The sequence below is a fragment of the Bactrocera dorsalis genome, chromosome 6 (assembly GCF_023373825.1).
Source record: "Bactrocera dorsalis isolate Fly_Bdor chromosome 6, ASM2337382v1, whole genome shotgun sequence".
NCBI classification, from domain to species: domain Eukaryota; kingdom Metazoa; phylum Arthropoda; class Insecta; order Diptera; family Tephritidae; genus Bactrocera; species Bactrocera dorsalis.
This window is the reverse complement of record NC_064308.1, coordinates 38,906,633-38,925,149: the sequence shown is the minus strand read 5'-3', so window position 1 is coordinate 38,925,149 and position 18,517 is coordinate 38,906,633. Positions and strand designations below refer to the sequence as shown.

General features: G+C 39.3%; 1 protein-coding gene across 1 annotated transcript in view; it reads left to right on the top strand.

The window, feature by feature from the left end:
- The window catches only part of LOC125779407 (uncharacterized), a 194,543-nt gene that overhangs the window by 63,486 nt on the left and 112,540 nt on the right, over positions 1–18,517 (top strand). The window lies entirely within an intron of this gene.

The following is an 18,517-nucleotide window of genomic DNA, read 5'->3' as shown; positions in this document are numbered from 1 at the left end:
TACGGCGCCAGACGCAAGCAGACAGTCGCGGCGCCAGACTCAGCAATTGTTTAACTAGACAAGCAGACAGTGCGGCGCCAGATGTCTACAACAAGACAAATGCTATTCTATATACCTACAGCTATTGTTCATAATCAGGGATGCATATAGCAATACAAATAAAACTTAATACTACTTTTTGTAACACTGCCCTCCACTAAAGCCTAATCGTCCCGATTAGGCACAAATCCTCTTGAACCAAATGGGGCGAGCCTCTCCAAATGTACTACTTTCATTTTACATCGTGCTTTTCCATGTCTTTGTATGCGGTATACCACGTCATTAAGTCGTTTCATCACCATATAGGGTCCTTCCCAGGCTGTCTGTAGTTTCGGGGACAAGCCTTTCTTTCGAAGTGGATTGTACAACAGGACCAGATCACCTTCTTCAAAACCTTTTGAATTTGCCGCTTGATCGAACCGGTCCTTCATCTTATTGCTCATCAGATGCGTATGTTGTCTTACCATTAGATGCAATTCATTCATTTCTTCCTTTAAGGCAGAACAATAATCTCCATCATTTCTTACAGCTGTAGGATTCGTTCCAAACTTAAGATCAGCAGGGAGTCGCAGATCAGATCCGAAAATAATCTTTGCCGGCGTGTAACCAGTTGTCTCGTGCTTCGCTGAACGATACGCCAGCAGGAACATCTGGATGCGCTTGTCCCAATTCCGTTGATCTTTATCAACGATTTTCCGCAGATGTTCTTCGAGCGTTCGGTTGAATCTCTCTACCATCCCATCTGATTGTGGGTGTAACGCTGTTGTCCGTGTCTTGTGGATGCCCAATAACGTACAGACTTCTTGGAAAATGGAAGATTCGAAATTCCTGCCTTGATCTGAGTGTAATTCGACGGGCACTCCGAACCTTGTTATCCAATTTTCTACAAACGCTTCGGCTACGGTCTTCGCTTCCTGGTTTGGTAAGGCATATACTTCTGGCCATTTACTGAAATAGTCCATGACAACCAGTAGATATTTGTTACCGGCCGTACTGGTTGGGAACGGACCTGCAACATCCATTGCGACTCGTTCAAATGGTGATCCCACGTTGTACTGTTGTAGCCTACCGCGACTTTTGGCTTTAGGACCTTTAGCTGCCATGCACTCTACGCAATTACTTATCCATTCTGCTATGGAATCTCGACAACCGATCCAGTAGAACCGCTGTTTAATCTTCTCTATAGTTTTTGTAATTCCAAGGTGCCCTCCACTAGGTCCATTGTGATATTCTTTCAACACTTTCGGGATCATGGACTTCGGTACTATGATCAACAGACGAGACTGTTTGCCATCTTCACTTTCCCAGGTACGATGAAGGTATCCATTAACGAGGTTTATGCTGTTCCATTGGGCCCAATATGCTTTTGCCGTTGGACTCTCGCTACTTATTTGTTCCTTTGGTGGTCGTACCCCATTTTCTTTGGCTATTATCAGCTTTGCAAGATCAGGGTCCTCCAGCTGATTGATTCTGATGCGGTGAGGAGTCCAATCATCTTCAGGTTCTATATTCAGTAATCGCACGTCGATTATACCTTCTTTTCCTTCTGATTTGGAGCAATGTTCCAGTGGGCAAGGGCGACGTGATAATGCATCCGCATTTTTGTGGTGAATCCCCTTTCGATGTTCCGTTTCGAAGTCGTAATTCTGTAATCTTTCGATCCATCGTGCAATTTGGCCTTCCGGATTCCTAAACTGTAATAACCATTTTAATGCTGCATGATCAGTCCTCAGCAAGAATCGTTGTCCATACAAATACTTGTGGAAATGTTTTACACATTCCACCACAGCTAGTAGTTCTTTTCGCGTCACACAGTAGTTTTTCTCTGGTTTCCCGAGCACTCTGCTGTAATACCCAATTACTCTTTCTTGTCCGTCGATGAGCTGAGACAGGACACCTCCAATTCCATAAGCGCTCGCATCTGTATCCAGGATGAATTTCTTTCCAGGTATTGGATAAGCCAACATCGGCGCCGTACAAAGTAGTTCTTTAAGCTGCTCAAACGCTTTTTCTTGTTCCAACTGCCATACAAACGGGCGATTCTTCTTTGTTAAATCATGTAAACTTCTAGCCACGTTCGCAAATCCAGGTACGAAACGGCGATAATACGTGCATAAGCCGAGGAAGCTGCGGAGTTCATGAATGTTGGTGGGTCGAGGCCAATCTTTCACTGCTTTTATTTTTCCTTCCTCGGTGTGAATTCCCTCAGTTGACACTTTATGTCCGAGATATGTGACCTGCTTCTTCCATAATGAACACTTTTTGGGATTCAAGCGTAATCCGGCTGATGCTATTCGCTGAAAGACTTCCTCTAGATTTTTCAGATGATCATCAAAACTTTTTCCCATGATGATAATGTCATCAAGATACACCAAACATGTCTTCCAGTTGAGTCCTTTTAACACATGTTCCATCAGTCGCTCGAACGTTGCAGGCGCATTACATAACCCAAATGGCATCACAGAGAATTCCCACAACCCGTCGCCCATACTGAAAGCGGTCTTTTCACGGTCACATTCATCGATCTCGACTTGCCAATATCCACTTTGTAGATCTAATGTAGAAAACCATTTCGCTCCAGACAAGGTGTCTAATGTATCGTCGATTCTTGGTAGAGGATAACTGTCTTTCTTTGTGACATCATTCAACTTCCTATAATCTACGCAGAAACGGGTGCTACCATCTTTCTTTTTAACTAAGACGATAGGTGAGCTCCATGGACTTATTGAAGGTTCGATTACACCGTTTTTGTGCATGTCTTCAATAATTTTGTTAGCATCCTCACGTTTTGCTAGTGGAACCCTACGCGGAGCTTGTCGGATTGGTTTAGCGTCTCCAGTATTTATGCGATGTTTGACAATGCCGGTTCTTCCTGTGTTTCCTTCGTTCGCAAATACGGATGCGTATTTTTCTAATAGTTTTTCTGCTTTTAATTTTTCATTTCCATGCAGTTCGTTCAGCAAATTATTTAGGAGTGTAGGACTTATCTGCTGTGGCTCAATAGTAGGTTTCTGTTGTGACCGTTCGCATCGTGCTATTGCACTTATATTCTGGCACTGTCCAATTACGGCTCCTTTCTTCAGACTTATAGGCGTGTTGAATTCATTCACTACTCTGACCGGAATGGTGGCGTCTTCACTAGTTTTCACAAGCGTTCTTCCTACCAATATGGGTGTATCTATTTTTGTTGGTTCCACAATCCACAACTCTTCAGTCCCACCTCCTCCATTCACTTTAGCCCATACAATCGCCTCAGATTTTGGTGGAATACTCTGATTATCATCAACAATCACCCTCTTACTTTCAACGTTGGTCACATATCCGGTGTTTATAGGCATCTCCATGTTCTGGCAAAACAGCATTTGCTTGTTTAAATCCAAAGTAACCCCGTGATCAATCATGAAATCTACTCCCATTATAATTTCATCCGTGATTTCTGCTACGATGAAGGTGTGATTAACTTCCAGGGTACCAATCATCACTTCGCAAAACACTTTCCCCGCGACAGCTGCTTCCTCCCCGGTGGCCGTTCGAAGCTTGCAACCGACTAATGGTTCAACTGTTCCTCTTACCACATTCGGTCGGATAATTGAATGTGTGGCACCAGTATCCAAAGTAAGGGTTGACAGTCGTCCATTTACGATGCCGTTGATAGTAAGATTGTTGTCATGGCGACCTATTTGTGATATCGAGATGGCGGGGCAAATAGTTGTGGGAACCAGCTCACGCCCCTTTGAACTGTTCCGTTTTAGTTTAACGACTTGTGAGATGTGGATGCTCCGTCCTCGTTATCTGTTGGTTGTTTCCGTTTTGATGGGTTTACCTTTATATTGCAATTTCGGGCAAAGTGACCCGCTTTTCCACAGTTGAAACATCTTCCTGTTGTATTTACTCGCGGTGCAGCAATTGCCTTCAGAGTCTTCAACATTTCTTCCATCAGCGCCGGTTGTTCCATTTCAACCCTCTGTACTTTGTGTGCTGGTTTACTTAGTAGGGAAGCTGTTTCCTGTGTGAGGGCGTGCGAAACCGTTTCAGCAAACGTTCTTTTTGGCAATGCATATGTGGCGCGTTTGGTGTCCACATCACGAATTCCATTTATGAAACATTGAATTTTTACCCTCTCAATGTAATCCACAGGTGCATCTGCATTTGCCAAATGAGCCAGTCGTTCTATTTCAGTTGCGAACTCTTGCAATGACTCGTTCATTTTCTGACCCCTATTTTGCAGTTCGATCTGGTATATTTGTTTCCGGTGCTCACTACCATATCGTCTTTCTATCGCACTCATCAATGCCTCATAGTTGTCCCGTTCACAGTCTGGAATAGTCTGAAGGATTTCTGCCGCAGGCCCTTTCAATGATACAAACAAGGACGCCACTTTGTCCACTGCATTCCAGTTATTGGCCATTGCTGTCTTTTCAAACTGAAGTTTGAAAATTTGAAATGGAATACTTCCATCGAATGTGGGTGCCTTCAGTCTTGGATTATTTGTTGATGGTGCAGGGCCATGCAGTTGCAGTTCTCGCATACGATTACTCAGTTGAAGAAATTCTGATCTTAAATTTTCTTCGTCATTTTTTATTGTGCTTAATTCGTCTTCAAATTTTGAAAATTTCTCTTGCACTTGTGTATTATTTTCTGTAATCTGTTGTGCCAAACGCTTTTCTAACTGCGTATTATTTTCAGTCATTTGTTGTGTAAGGCGAGACTCTAACTGTGATGTATTTTCAGCTATTTGCGTTATTTGCTGTGCCAGACGATTTTCTGTTTGCACTACATTCTCGGCTATTTGCTGTGCCAGACGATTTTCTGTTTGCACTGCATTTTCTGTTATTTGTGATATATTTTCAGCTATTATTTGCTTAAAAGCCACTAACAGCATGTTCATGTCTGCACTTGATGATGCTCGTTGTTCTTCTACTTTTTCTTCTACCTTTGTAGAAGTTTCTGGCCCATCAAATTCGAACTCGTCCACATTAATTCCATCCGCTTCCATTGCTTCACGTAATCGTGCCTGCAGATCCGCCTTTTGCCCGCTTATCGGCAATTTACGCTCCTCCAGTTCCTTTTTCAATTGCTGAATTCTCAATTCTCCGAATTTAACCATCTTGAATTTGGATTATTTGACAATCCCACTTCTGACACCAATTGTTACGAATTTACTCTTGCTAGCTTACTTTGTTAGGTTCGTATCTCTGGATTGACAAATAAAATCAACACTGTTTAATTTAATTCAACAACTCTTTATTTCACAACTCGTCTACACTATAGCAGTTTACTCTTAGCACTGGTTGATTACGTTGGCGCTGCCACGGCTTATATAGCCACGCACTTCTCGCTGATGCCGACGTGTCCTTCTAGAATATCGCGTCTGGAAATTACCAGAACATACGGCTATAGCCACGCACTTCTCGCTGATGCCGACGTGTCCTTCTAGAATATCGCGTCTGGAAATTACCAGAACATACGGCTATACGGCGCCAGACGCAAGCAGACAGTCGCGGCGCCAGACTCAGCAATTGTTTAACTAGACAAGCAGACAGTGCGGCGCCAGATGTCTACAACAAGACAAATGCTATTCTATATACCTACAGCTATTGTTCATAATCAGGGATGCATATAGCAATACAAATAAAACTTAATACTACTTTTTGTAACAATACTTATTTACCTAAAGATCTTGATTCATTTCATACAAATGTACAAGCAGGTATATATATACTACTTTGAACAAATATAGTATGTATAGCTAATATTTTTATAAGTTTTAACAGGTGATCTAAAAAATACGCGTTAATATTTAGCCCTACAGTCTTGCATCATACCTTTGCTAGATTTAAGCCCCTTTGAACAATATCACAGAGAGTGTTCTCAAATCTACCTCGCGCCATTATGTCAATGTCGTTCGGTACCCTTAGCAACGGATTTTATTGGTGGCGAGCAACTTAAGGAACTCATCCACTACCAGGCTCCATAGCAGAGGGGATAGTACTCCACTCTGTGGGCAGCCCCTTGTGGTGTCAAGACGGATCTTGCTCTTCCCTACCGTTGTTTCCTACCTACCCTAACCTAGTACGCAGTAGGGCTTCTATCCATCTGCATACTAGAGCCGTTACGTTCTTTTTCTCAAGTGCCTTGATCACTTTAGTTTGAGGCGCAAATCGCAACCTCGCCGTTGTCCAACGAATCCTGAAATTTAGATGTGAGTTGGTACAGAGCAGTGTTAGTGGATCTGCCCGCTCTATACGCGTGCTGTCTGGCATGTAGAGTGCGATTTTCAGCGCTTCCGATCTTATGTGATTATCTACTACTTTAGCATGAAGGATGTGAGACTAATAGGCCGGAATGATTTGGCCAACGAGTAGTCTTTCCTACATACCTTGGGGATGAAGATTACTTTCGCAATTCTCCATGGCTCTGGGATATACGACATCGCCAGGCTATCTCTCATCAGCCCTAGCAGGTGTGGCAAGAGTTCTTTCATACCTTGCTGCAAAAGAGCCGGAAAGATGCCATCCGCTCCCGGTGACTTGTAGTTCGAGAAGGAGGCCCGTGCTCACTTTACTGAGCCTGCATTGAACAGATACCTTGCAGTCAGACAGTCTAAACGATCCGGCCTGCTTGTGACCGATGCTGGAGTTTGGACAGCCTGAACCGTATCTGGAAAGTGCGCTTGTAGGAGTTTCTCTGCCCTCTCCTCCGCGCTAGTCGTATACGTCCCGTCCTGTCTTTTGATGGATAATACCGTGTCCGTCTTACCTCTCGACAACGCCTTGTGCAGTCGGGCTGCTTCTGGGGTCTAGGTGTTGCTTGTATTCCTCCTAGTTGCCCGTGCGCTTGGCTTTATTGGACAGCCTGTACACCCTATACCTAAGAACCGAGAGTTCATTAGACCACCAGGGACAGGTTTGTTTCTTAGTAGCCACTTTTAATGGACAAGCACCATGATATGAGCCCATAATTGACTGGTTTATGGCACTCAGCCTGCTCCCCAGTCCACTGAGAGATCAATCCGGTCATGTTGTCATTGCTTAAGGTAATGTCAAGGACCGCAGCCCACATTTTCGATGCTTATATTACTACTAACTATGAATTCAAGAAGAGACTCACCCCTCTCGTTGCAGTCCGTGCTACCTCATTCCGTGTGATGCGTGTTGGCATCACATCCCACGGTGAGGTGAAGTTTATTCGCTCTACAATAGTCGACGAGACTGAGAATCGATGATGGGGGTGCTGTGGCCGTCTCACCTGGAAAAGAGGCGGAGGCAAGGAGGAAGTCTGAACCTTCCCTTTCCTTCACCTGATCCGCCACCAACTCTTCAACTCTTTTGAATCCATCCTCCTCTGTGCAGTCGATCCTGCTCAAGGGGGTTATTGGGGCGGAGTTCGCACGACTTGCAATAGTCGCGGTGAACACACTGTGCTGAGTGCCGCTGTAAGAGGGAACTTCATCGTCATCGCGCGAGTTAATACTTTAACCTTTAACATTAGCCTCGAGGTCACTTTATCATTATCGACTGCCGAGTAACAAGTTCTGTATACCACTTGTAAAGGTACAGTTTAAGTGTATTATATTCAATATTGAAGTACATGTGAATACGGTTGTTTAAATGAGTTAAGCATCCACCCCCTCTACACAGTAAAACTGGCGCATCCTAATGCGACAATTTGATTCCCCACTGCGCCGCGTAAACAATACATTCGCCACATACCATTTGCTTTCGGACATCTACATTTCGCATAGATACTGCCGCGTCGATACCTACGGTATTCGACCGTGATTTCCACTTTTTTTATCCCGATGCGCGGAACATCGATCACCAGCACCGTCAAATCATCTTCGGATTGGAGTCTCGCCGCCCCGCGTGTTGACATTTCTTACAATTTTTTACAATCAAAACTAATAATATCAAATTATAATTTTGTTGATATATTGTTAAAATAAAAACAAAATTTATAATAAAATAAATTTGGTATAATTATATTCATGGTCCTTCGAGCGTTAACGAAAGGCACCTTCGGCACAGTCAAATTAAAAACAATAATAATTAACATAAATTGGCTTAATAACAATAATAAGTGGATTTGGTGGCAAAAACTAAAGGTCAAGCAGGAATAATAGTAAAACAGTTCGCTCTTAATGCCGATAATTTCAATTTGGCTTGGGAAGCTCTAAAAGCTAGATATGAAAACAAATGAATATTGGTCGACAAGCAAGTAACGACACTATTAAACTTGCCTAAAATCAAGAAAGAAACAAGTGAAGAATTTGTAACACTACAATCCACTGTTTCTAATTGTTTGTCGACTCTGTCGACACAAAATATTCCCACAGACAGCTGGGACCCAATTCTGGTAAACATTTGCACCGCCGCATTACCACAAAACTCGTTACTTCTATGGGAGCAATCGCTCTCATCTAGAAAAAAATGCCCAACGTGGCAACAAATGAAAGATTTTCTCACCACCCAATATAAAATTGCGGAAAGGTTAGAAGAAAAAATACTCAAAGTTAAGCACAAACACGACCAGAATGAAAGCTTAAATAGACCTCAAGTTAGTAACAATATCAATTCAAACAAAAACTTTTACAAAACGCAATCGTTCACATTCGAACAGAAAAAACATACGTCATGCGAACTATGTAAAAGAGGGCATAAACTTATGTCTTGCCAGAGGTTTAAAAACTTAAATATTAACGAAAGGAACAACTTTGTCAGGTCAAAAAGGCTCTGTACAAACTGCTTGTCCCATACACACAATCTTAAAAATTGCAAAAGCAAATATAATTGCTTATATTGTCACAAAAGACACAACTCAATGCTTCATTACAGCACATATCCCATTTCACCCTATAAAAGCGCTTATATTTAAATCAAGAACTACGGGTTTAATTGCAAAAGCAAATCCCGAAAACCAAAATTCAAAAAATAGCCAAGAGACAGCATATTACTCAAAGGCACAAAAATTTCAAACGCTCAACAGCGAAACACAAAGTGGACTAGTTACAGAACTAGTTATCACCAAACCAACTCATGGTGAGAAAAAATCAAATAAATACTGTTGCGAATTTGCTCCTTGCTAGTTTACTTTACTAGGTTCGTATCTCTGGATTGACAAATTAAACAAAAAGCCGTTTAATTCACTTCAACAAAATCTCTTTATTTTACAACTCGTCTAGACTATAGCAGTTTACTCTTAGCACTGGTTGATTACGTTGGCGCTGCCACGGCTTATATAGCCACGCACTCCTCGCTGATGTCGACGTCAAATGCAGCTATTGTTTAGACAAGCAGACTCAACAATTGTTTAAGTAGACAAGCAGACAGCTGCGGCGCCAGATGTCTATTGTTTTGACAAGCAGACAGCCGCGGCGCCAGATGTCTACAACAAGACAAATGCTATTCCATATACCTACAGCTATAATAAGGGATGCATATAGCAATACAAATACAACTTAATACTACTTTTGTAACAATACCTTAGTTCACAATTAAGGAAATTTCAAGAGATAAGGAAACTTCCCCTAACATTAAACAGAACTAAAGAAGATCAGTATTGTGAGGACTTTTCTACTAGACCACTAGAGCCACAATTTTCGAATACCCCACATAATGGTAGAAAAAACAAGGTAAGATTCCCTCTGACAACCTCATATAAAACCAAAAATATATGTTCGTAACTTTTCGACTCCGCAGGATGGCTTTCGCCAATAATGATACAAAAATCCTGCTTAAAAAATCTCAAGCTATGCGGCGCGGTACTAAACGTCAAATTAGTGCATACGCACTTAAAAATAAAATATAACAAAAGTGTCTCAAAAGTCAAAAAAATCGACACATTACATACAATATTGCCCCACAGAGGCCTAAATTTTCAAAAATAAATAAAATCTCCAAAGGAAGTTAAGGGATTACCATACTCCCAATGCGATGCAGTGACGCACCTACACTTACAAAAGGCAAAGGTCGTTCTAATCACATCTATCCAAGCTCTCCTCATATGGGTGGGTTATAAGAATTAGCTACACAAAGCATCAAATTAATTATGAAGAATTCTCTACTCCACAAATCGAAGCCGTTCTTCATCCATGGCCATTCTCTCGCAAGATCCCTCTATTCACAGTCCTAAATCTCGGGCTAAAGAGTACCCATTCTGGCCACATCTGAGCCAGGCGTGGAGTTACTATCCTTTATAAGCCAATAACATAGAAAAGGCAAATAATAAAACCCAGGTATTTCATACCGATGAAATTAGAAATTTTAAATAACCGCCAATGAAATGAATAAAAGCAAAAAAAAATAAATTTTTCCCCAATAACTCCAGACTTCTGGCCATAAACTACTAAAAAAATAAAGTCAAAATTTTTATAATTTTTTATTTTATTTATTTTAATAAATATTGCCTAAAAACAAAAAGGCGATAAATTACACTTTTTTGAATAAAAACAAATAGAAATTGTAATTCTTAATTTTTCTAAATTTGTTTCATCAAAATCGGACAAGTGGTTCGCGAAAAAACATCAAGATAAGGAAAAAATTTAAAAGGTCATAAAAAAAACTGACACATACGAACGCCAAACCCTTTGAGGGTTTTACTATACTGACCTAGTACCATCACCCTGACTTGGAATTTCTCACCCCCCAGATTAGCTGTTGTACTGTGTAATCGTCAGAGGAAAAATTACTGGCAAAGCAGCACAGATCCTGATCAACCACAACGTAAAGAGAAACTTCAAAGACATCATCGATAGGCTAGACGATTCCTATGCCGACAAACGACCAATATACGTTCTGGAGGAAGAGATGACGAAAATACAACAAAAAGAACTATCCCTGCATGTAAGTTAACTCGAAACGCAAACCACCAAAATACCAAGTCAGCATTGTCTGCTTAACATCCGTTTCAGGCAATGCTGAACATTAACACCACCCCAATCCATGACCAACGGCCCGAGTTATGATCCAACGACAAGCAACAACAAACGATACTCACAAGCTACCGTAGCCGTGGGATCCGCTGGCGCAGCACAAATATAGCGCAAACAAACAACGACTCACACTACACGCAAGTCAGCGTAATCGCGGGATTCGCTGACACTGCATCTGACAAAACATAGCAACGACAGCAACGACGGCAGCGGCAGTGAGGACGGCTTAGGCTTAGACTTAAGAGTAAGAATGTTTTAGAATTTAGTTCTGATCGAGCCTGAATAAAGCGCACTAGTGCCTAAAAATAATTTGTATATTATGAAAATCTGAACCAAGCATTGAATGTAGTGCTATCCAAGATTGAGATGACACACAAGGAATAGTCCAAGTATTGACACAAGAAATCCCAGCTAAAGCAATCAGAACATTCGTCACTGGATTGAGAAGTGTATGCACGAGCCTGCACAACATTAGCCGTATCGCCCAAACAATGCAACATGATTCACGCCATCAGAACCTCGAGTACTTTCCACGATCAATGATCATCAGAATCATAATTTCAACAATCAACATCAGAATAAGTATTCTTGTCAACAACAACCCCCAGTTGAACCAATGAATAGCGATTCATCCACCATATTCCGTAGACCAACGAGACAAGGTTACGACAAGAATCAGCAACAACCACCACGAAATCCGCAGCCTCGACAGAATTATCAAAATCCATTTAAGAAAGTAGCAGAAGCATTGGGATACAAACGAGAACGAGATAATACAAGTCATGCTAATATACAACCGAAGAATCAACGGATCAACCAAATTACACACGATCAACAATCAAATACAGAATATGAACAGGAAGAATATTTTTTATTCTAAGGGATGGGTTACAAACGCTTGTAAGGACCACAGAAGAAGGTAACTCAGCGTATATTTTAATTGATAGTTGTGCAGAAGAAAATTATGTAAGTCCAAAATTCCCTCACGCAAAAAGGATAGAAGTAGGAAGTAAAAAACAAGCCGCTACTTTACACGGTAAATCATTAATCAAATATAAAAAGAAAGTGAATATAATGGAATTCAGTATGGAATTTTTAGAACTCGATACCTTACAAGATTTCGATTTCTTGATAGGAAATAAAGGTTTAAAGCAAATGAAAGCAATGGTAGATACAGAAAGAAATGTATTAATTGTGAAAAAGAATAAATTAACAAGAATAAATTATATGATAGGAGAAGAAATGTATAAAAAAGAAATAAATGAATTAATGAAAAGAAATGAGCAGAGTAAAACATTACCCTATGTAACTACAGTAGAGGCAGAAATCAGAACACGAACAAGTAATCCTATTTGGGTCAGACAGTATCCATACCCCCAAGCGGATAGAGCATTTGTAGAAGCTGAAATAAAAAAATTATTATATAATGTAAAGATTTAAAATCGAAATTGTCACAGGGTATCCAAGCACGTCGTAATCAAATGATGAATATTCCATCTAATGAAAATATTAAAATCCCCGTCCATATTTCAAAACCAGTAAATCTTAAAGACAATGCTACACAAGGGAGTTATGCAAACGTTGTGAAAGGCAATACTACACAAATGCAATTGCCCAAAACCAACCAAATGGAAGCGTTGAAACTATGATTTTAAACCTTACCCAATGTATGACACAATTTATGGCTTCAATGCAAAATATGATTCAAGAGATAATCAAATCTCAAAACCAAATGTTGCAAACTTTTTTAAGTAAAAAATGAGTGTATTGAACATTTGTTTATGGAATGCTAACGGTGTTAACCAACATAAATTGGAACTTATTAGATTTCTGGATGAAAATAGTATCGATGTAATGCTATTGTCAGAAACTCATCTTACGAACAAAAACAATTTCTTTATACCGGGATTTAGACTCTATGTTACAAACCATCCAGATGGAAAGGCACATGGAGGAACAGCAGTGTTGGTTAGAAAACGGTTAAATCACCACACATCAGAATCTTATGCCACAGCGCAATTACAAGCTACAAAAATAACTATAAAAAATCGCTGCGGGGACTTAAATCTGACGGCCATATACTGCCCACCTCGGTTTAAAATTACAGACATCCAATTCAATGACTTTTTTGAAACACTAGGCCATAGATTTATAGCAGGTGGAGATTACAATGCAAAGCACACGTATTGGGGCTCACGGCTAATTAATCCGAAAGGACGACAGTTGTACTACACTATTATGAATAAGCATAATAAGCTGGATATAATATCTCCTGGTAAGCCGACATACTGGCCCAGTGATAGAAGAAAAATACCAGATTTAATAGATTTTGCTGTCGTCAAAAATATAGATAGATCGCTTATGACAGCTGAAACATGTACAGACTTATCATCTGATCATTCTCCTGTACTAATAAAGTTATACGAACAGCCCATGATATTTGAGCCGAAAGTTTCTCTAACATCACATAAAACTAACTGGTTGAAATATAGAAAGTATGTCAGCACCCACATCAATATTGATTGCAAAATAAATACAGGAAGAGACATTGATGAAAATATAAGAGAAATTAATGAAGTAATAATTAATTCAGCTGTATTGGCAACACCAAAAAGAAACAACAAACCAGTAGGTTTTAGAAAGATCACTAATAATGAAATAGAGAAACTTGTAAATGAGAAAAGGCGAGCTAGGCGGGAATGGCAGCTAAATCGATCCCCTTCAACTCTGCTTCAACTGACGAAAGTTGTACTGTACGAAAGTTAAAAAAAGCGCTTAAACGCGAAGAGGAACACAACACTGAAAATTATATAAAGAAACTGTGTCCAAATTCTCGCAAGCAAAACTCTCTTTGGAGAGCACAAAAGTCTTTCAAGCCACCAGTAGATTCCAACATGCCTCTAAGACAGTTGAATGGTAATTGGGCACGTAGTGATGAGGATAAGGCAAATTGCTTTGCAAATCACCTAGAAAAGGTATTTCAATCCAATTGCCCAATGAACAACTTTGAGTTGCCAACCTTGCCCAATGCCGCAAACGATTCGCATGTGTCTATTAGGACTTCTACTTCTGAAGTTACTAGAATAATAAAAGAACTTAACCCCAAAAAATCACCAGGACATGATAATATTACCCCAAAAATGCTAATTGAGTTACCAAATATTGCCGTAAGGGTGCTCTCTTTGCTCTTCAATGCAATTCTTAATCTCGGACACTATCCAAATTCATGGAAAAAGTCGCAGATCATCTTGATAGACAAACCTGGGAAAGACTTAACACAGCCGTCTTCATACAGACCAATCAGTCTTCTACCCTGTCTTTCTAAGATATTTGAAAAATTGTTACTATCAAAGATGACTCCTTTCCTCCACGAAAATAATATTATACCAACGCACCAATTTGGGTTTCGTGAAAAACATGGCACGATTGAGCAAGTAAATAGAATTACTAACGAAATAAGAAAGGCATTTGAGCACAGAGAGTACTGTTCAGCTATATTTCTAGACGTGGCTCAGGCGTTTGATAAGGTATGGCATGAGGGCCTTTTATACAAGATTAAAAATATTCTACCTTCAGAATTATATAAAACATTGGAATCGTATTTAAAAATTAGAAAATTTATGGTAAAAGTGGGAGATTTCATATCTGATGAAAGACAGATAAGGGCTGGTGTACCCCAAGGCAGTGTTCTAGGCCCAACACTTTACATCATATATACAGCAGATCTTCCAACAGCTAACAATGTATTAACTTCTACTTTTGCGGACGACACAGCTATAGTGAGCCGTAACAAATGCCACATAATAGCATCAAGAATATTAGCCGAGTACTTAAAGTTTGTCGAAGAATGGCTAGCCAACTGGCGTATAAAGGTAAATGAACAAAAGTGTAAGCATGTTACATTTTCGCTTAGACCAAAAATGTGTCCGGCAGTAAAAATTAACAATATTTTAGTACCCCAAGCGAATGAAGTAACTTATCTTACTATACTATAACTTATCTTGGTATTCACCTAGATAGAAGACTTACGTGGAAAAAACATATATCTAGTAAAATAACTTGCATGAAGATAAGAGCTGCAAATTTAAATTGGCTATTAAATAAAAACTCCAAACTTAGCCAAGACAACAAAGTGCTTTTATATAATGCGGTCATAAAGCCGATTTGGATGTATGGCATTCAACTGTGGGGTACGACCTGTGCAACTAATATAGACATAATACAAAGGTTCCAATCAAAAATGCTTAGATCAATCACGTGTTCACCATGGTACATGCGTAATGAAAATATCCATAAAGCCCTTGGTATTTCTATGGTAAGAAAAGAAGTAGAAGACAGCAGAATTAAATATATATCTAAACTCCGTGATCACCCAAACCCTTTGGCTAATGCTTTGGTACATTCCTGTGATCAAACACGCCTTAAAAGAAGAGATATGCCCGCGTACTGAGGAGCAATGTATCACCAAAACAGCTCAATCACTTGCTTGAGCGTGTCTAGTTTTTAAATAGGTTTAAGATTTTATTACTTATTGTTAGGCTTTCAAAACAAAAAGCAGATTCAATAAATAAAAAGATATTGAACCAAAAAAAAATATAATGTAATAATACAGCCAAGCATTTGGACAGTTTCTAAAAAAGGGAATGACGAGCAAGGCAACACAAAAATACGCATGGTTATTGGCTTCCAGAAGTTAAATTCGCAGACAATCGCTGATAGATATCCCAATCCGAACATCACCATGATTCTCCAAAACTTAGGAGAAGCACAGTACTTCACAACGTTAGATTTGGAATCAAGATTTCATCAAATTAAAATAAAAAAGAAGACAGGGGAAAAACAGCATTTCCAATAAATAATGCCAAATATGAATTTCTATGACTACCATTTGGACTGAAAAACGCACCATCGATCTTTCAAAGATGCGTTGACGACATCCTCAGACCATTCATAGGAGTACGTGCATACGTGTATATAGATGATGTCCTAATATATTCAGCTAACCCTGAACAACATATGAAAGATATCGTATCACCAATATAATACACACTTTACACGCAGCCAACATGAAAATCTCGGATGAAAAGTCAAATTTTTTTCAAAGACAGACATAATTTTTAGGACATAACGGGTGATTTTTTTGAGGTTAGGATTTTCATGCATTAGTATTTGACAGATCACGTGGGATTTCAGACATGGTGTCAAAGAGAAAGATGCTCAGTATGCTTTGACATTTCATCATGAATAGACTTACTAACGAGCAACGCTTGCAAATCATTGAATTTTATTACCAAAATCAGTGTTCGGTTCGAAATGTGTTTCGCGCGACAAATTTTGTTCAGCGATGAGGCTCATTTCTGGTTGAATGGCTACGTAAATAAGCAAAATTGCCGCATTTGGGGTGAAGAGCAACCAGAAGCCGTTCAAGAACTGCCCATGCATCCCGAAAAATGCACTGTTTGGTGTGGTTTGTACGCTGGTGGAATCATTGGACCGTATTTTTTCAAAGATGCTGTTGGACGCAACGTTACGGTGAATGGCGATCGCTATCGTTCGATGCTAACAAACTTTTTGTTGCCAAAAATGGAAGAACTGAACTTGGTTGACATGTGGTTTCAACAAGATGGCGCTACATGCCACACAGCTCGCGATTCTATGGCCATTTTGAGGGAAAACTTCGGACAACAATTCATCTCAAGAAATGGACCCGTAAGTTGGCCACCAAGATCATGCGATTTAACGCCTTTAGACTATTTTTTGTGGGGCTACGTCAAGTCTAAAGTCTACAGAAATAAGCCAGCAACTATTCCAGCTTTGGAAGACAACATTTCCGAAGAAATTCGGGCTATTCCGGCCGAAATGCTCGAAAAAGTTGCCCAAAATTGGACTTTCCGAATGGACCACCTAAGACGCAGCCGCGGTCAACATTTAAATGAAATTATCTTCAAAAAGTAAATGTCATGAACCAATCTAACGTTTCAAATAAAGAACCGATGAGATTTTGCAAATTTTATGCGTTTTTTTTTAAAAAAAAGTTATCAAGCTCTTAAAAAATCACCCTTTATAATTAAAAACGGTAGAATTACAGTAGATCAAGGAAAAATAGAAGCAATAGATAGGTACAAAACCCCTACAAATTTGAAAAACTTAAAATCTTTCTTGGGAATGACCTCATATTATAGAAAATTTATAAAAGGATATTCTAACCAGATTTTGGAAAAGGATTTGATTTGACAACAGACGCAAGCAATCATGCGATTGGAACTGTATTGTCACAAGGCAAGAAACTTCATTTCACGTACATTAACGCGAACTGAGCAAAATTACTCAACAAATGAAAAAGAAATGTTAGCAATCGTTTAAGCACTCAAGAAAATTAAGAATTATCTGTATGGTCTCACTAGTAATACTACTATTTACATCGATCATCAATCCCTAATTTTTTCAATATCAGAGAACGAAAAAACGCTGTAAAAATTTTATAGAAGAATACGGACCAAAAATTAAATATATTAAAGGAGATTAAAATGAAGTAGCCGACGCGATCAGCCATCAAGTAAACGTAACCACGAACGAGTCAATACACTCGGAGGAATCATCCTCGCCAATCAGAATTAAAGATGTCAGCGCTCCACTGAACCCTTTTAAAACACAAATTATCATAAAAGATGCGAACAAAATGCACTAGAAAGAGCAGCAATTTTTACAAATCACGAGATATTTTATTTTAATTACGTCACACCACAAGACTTGATAGATACACTAACGAAAATTATCAAACCTAATATCACGACCGCATTTCAAACTACACCAGAAACCTGGTATGAAATTCATGATTTTATAAACTCTTCATTTAATATAGAGAAAAAGGTTTTTTTCAAAATCTATTTGAAGACAATACAAGTGAAGAAGATAGAGAAAATATAATTAAACATACGTATGAAAGAGCACATAGAAACGCAAAAAAAAATACATTAAAGATACTAGAAACTTGCTATTGGCCAAATATAAAATATGATGTAATCCGGCTAACTAGAAATTGTAGCATTTGTAAAGAGAGCCCCACCCGACAAAACAAGTTTATGCAAAAACACCTATACCCAAAGGTATGGGCACACAAATACAAATGGACATACATATTAGAAATCGATGGAACCATGTATCACTCATGCATAGATAGATTCAAAATACGCATATAAGAGAAAATGAAACGACAAAAGAGAATTCTACATAATACTAGAGGAAGTACTCACACAAATATTCCCATTTTGTTATAAACTAATGACAGATAACGAGACTATTTTTAATAGCATAGCAGCAAAAGCCCTATTCCAACGGCTATATATTGAACATTCAATGACCGCAGCAAACCATTCAACGCTCAAGTTGAACGGCTGCATTCAACCATTCTGGAAATTACTAGAATTCAAATTAAACAAATTAAAGCAACCGCGACTAAAGAACTATTCAACGCAATCAAGGAATACAATAGGACAATACATTCCGTGACAAAAAGGAAACCTATTGAATTATTTTTTGAAAGGAGCA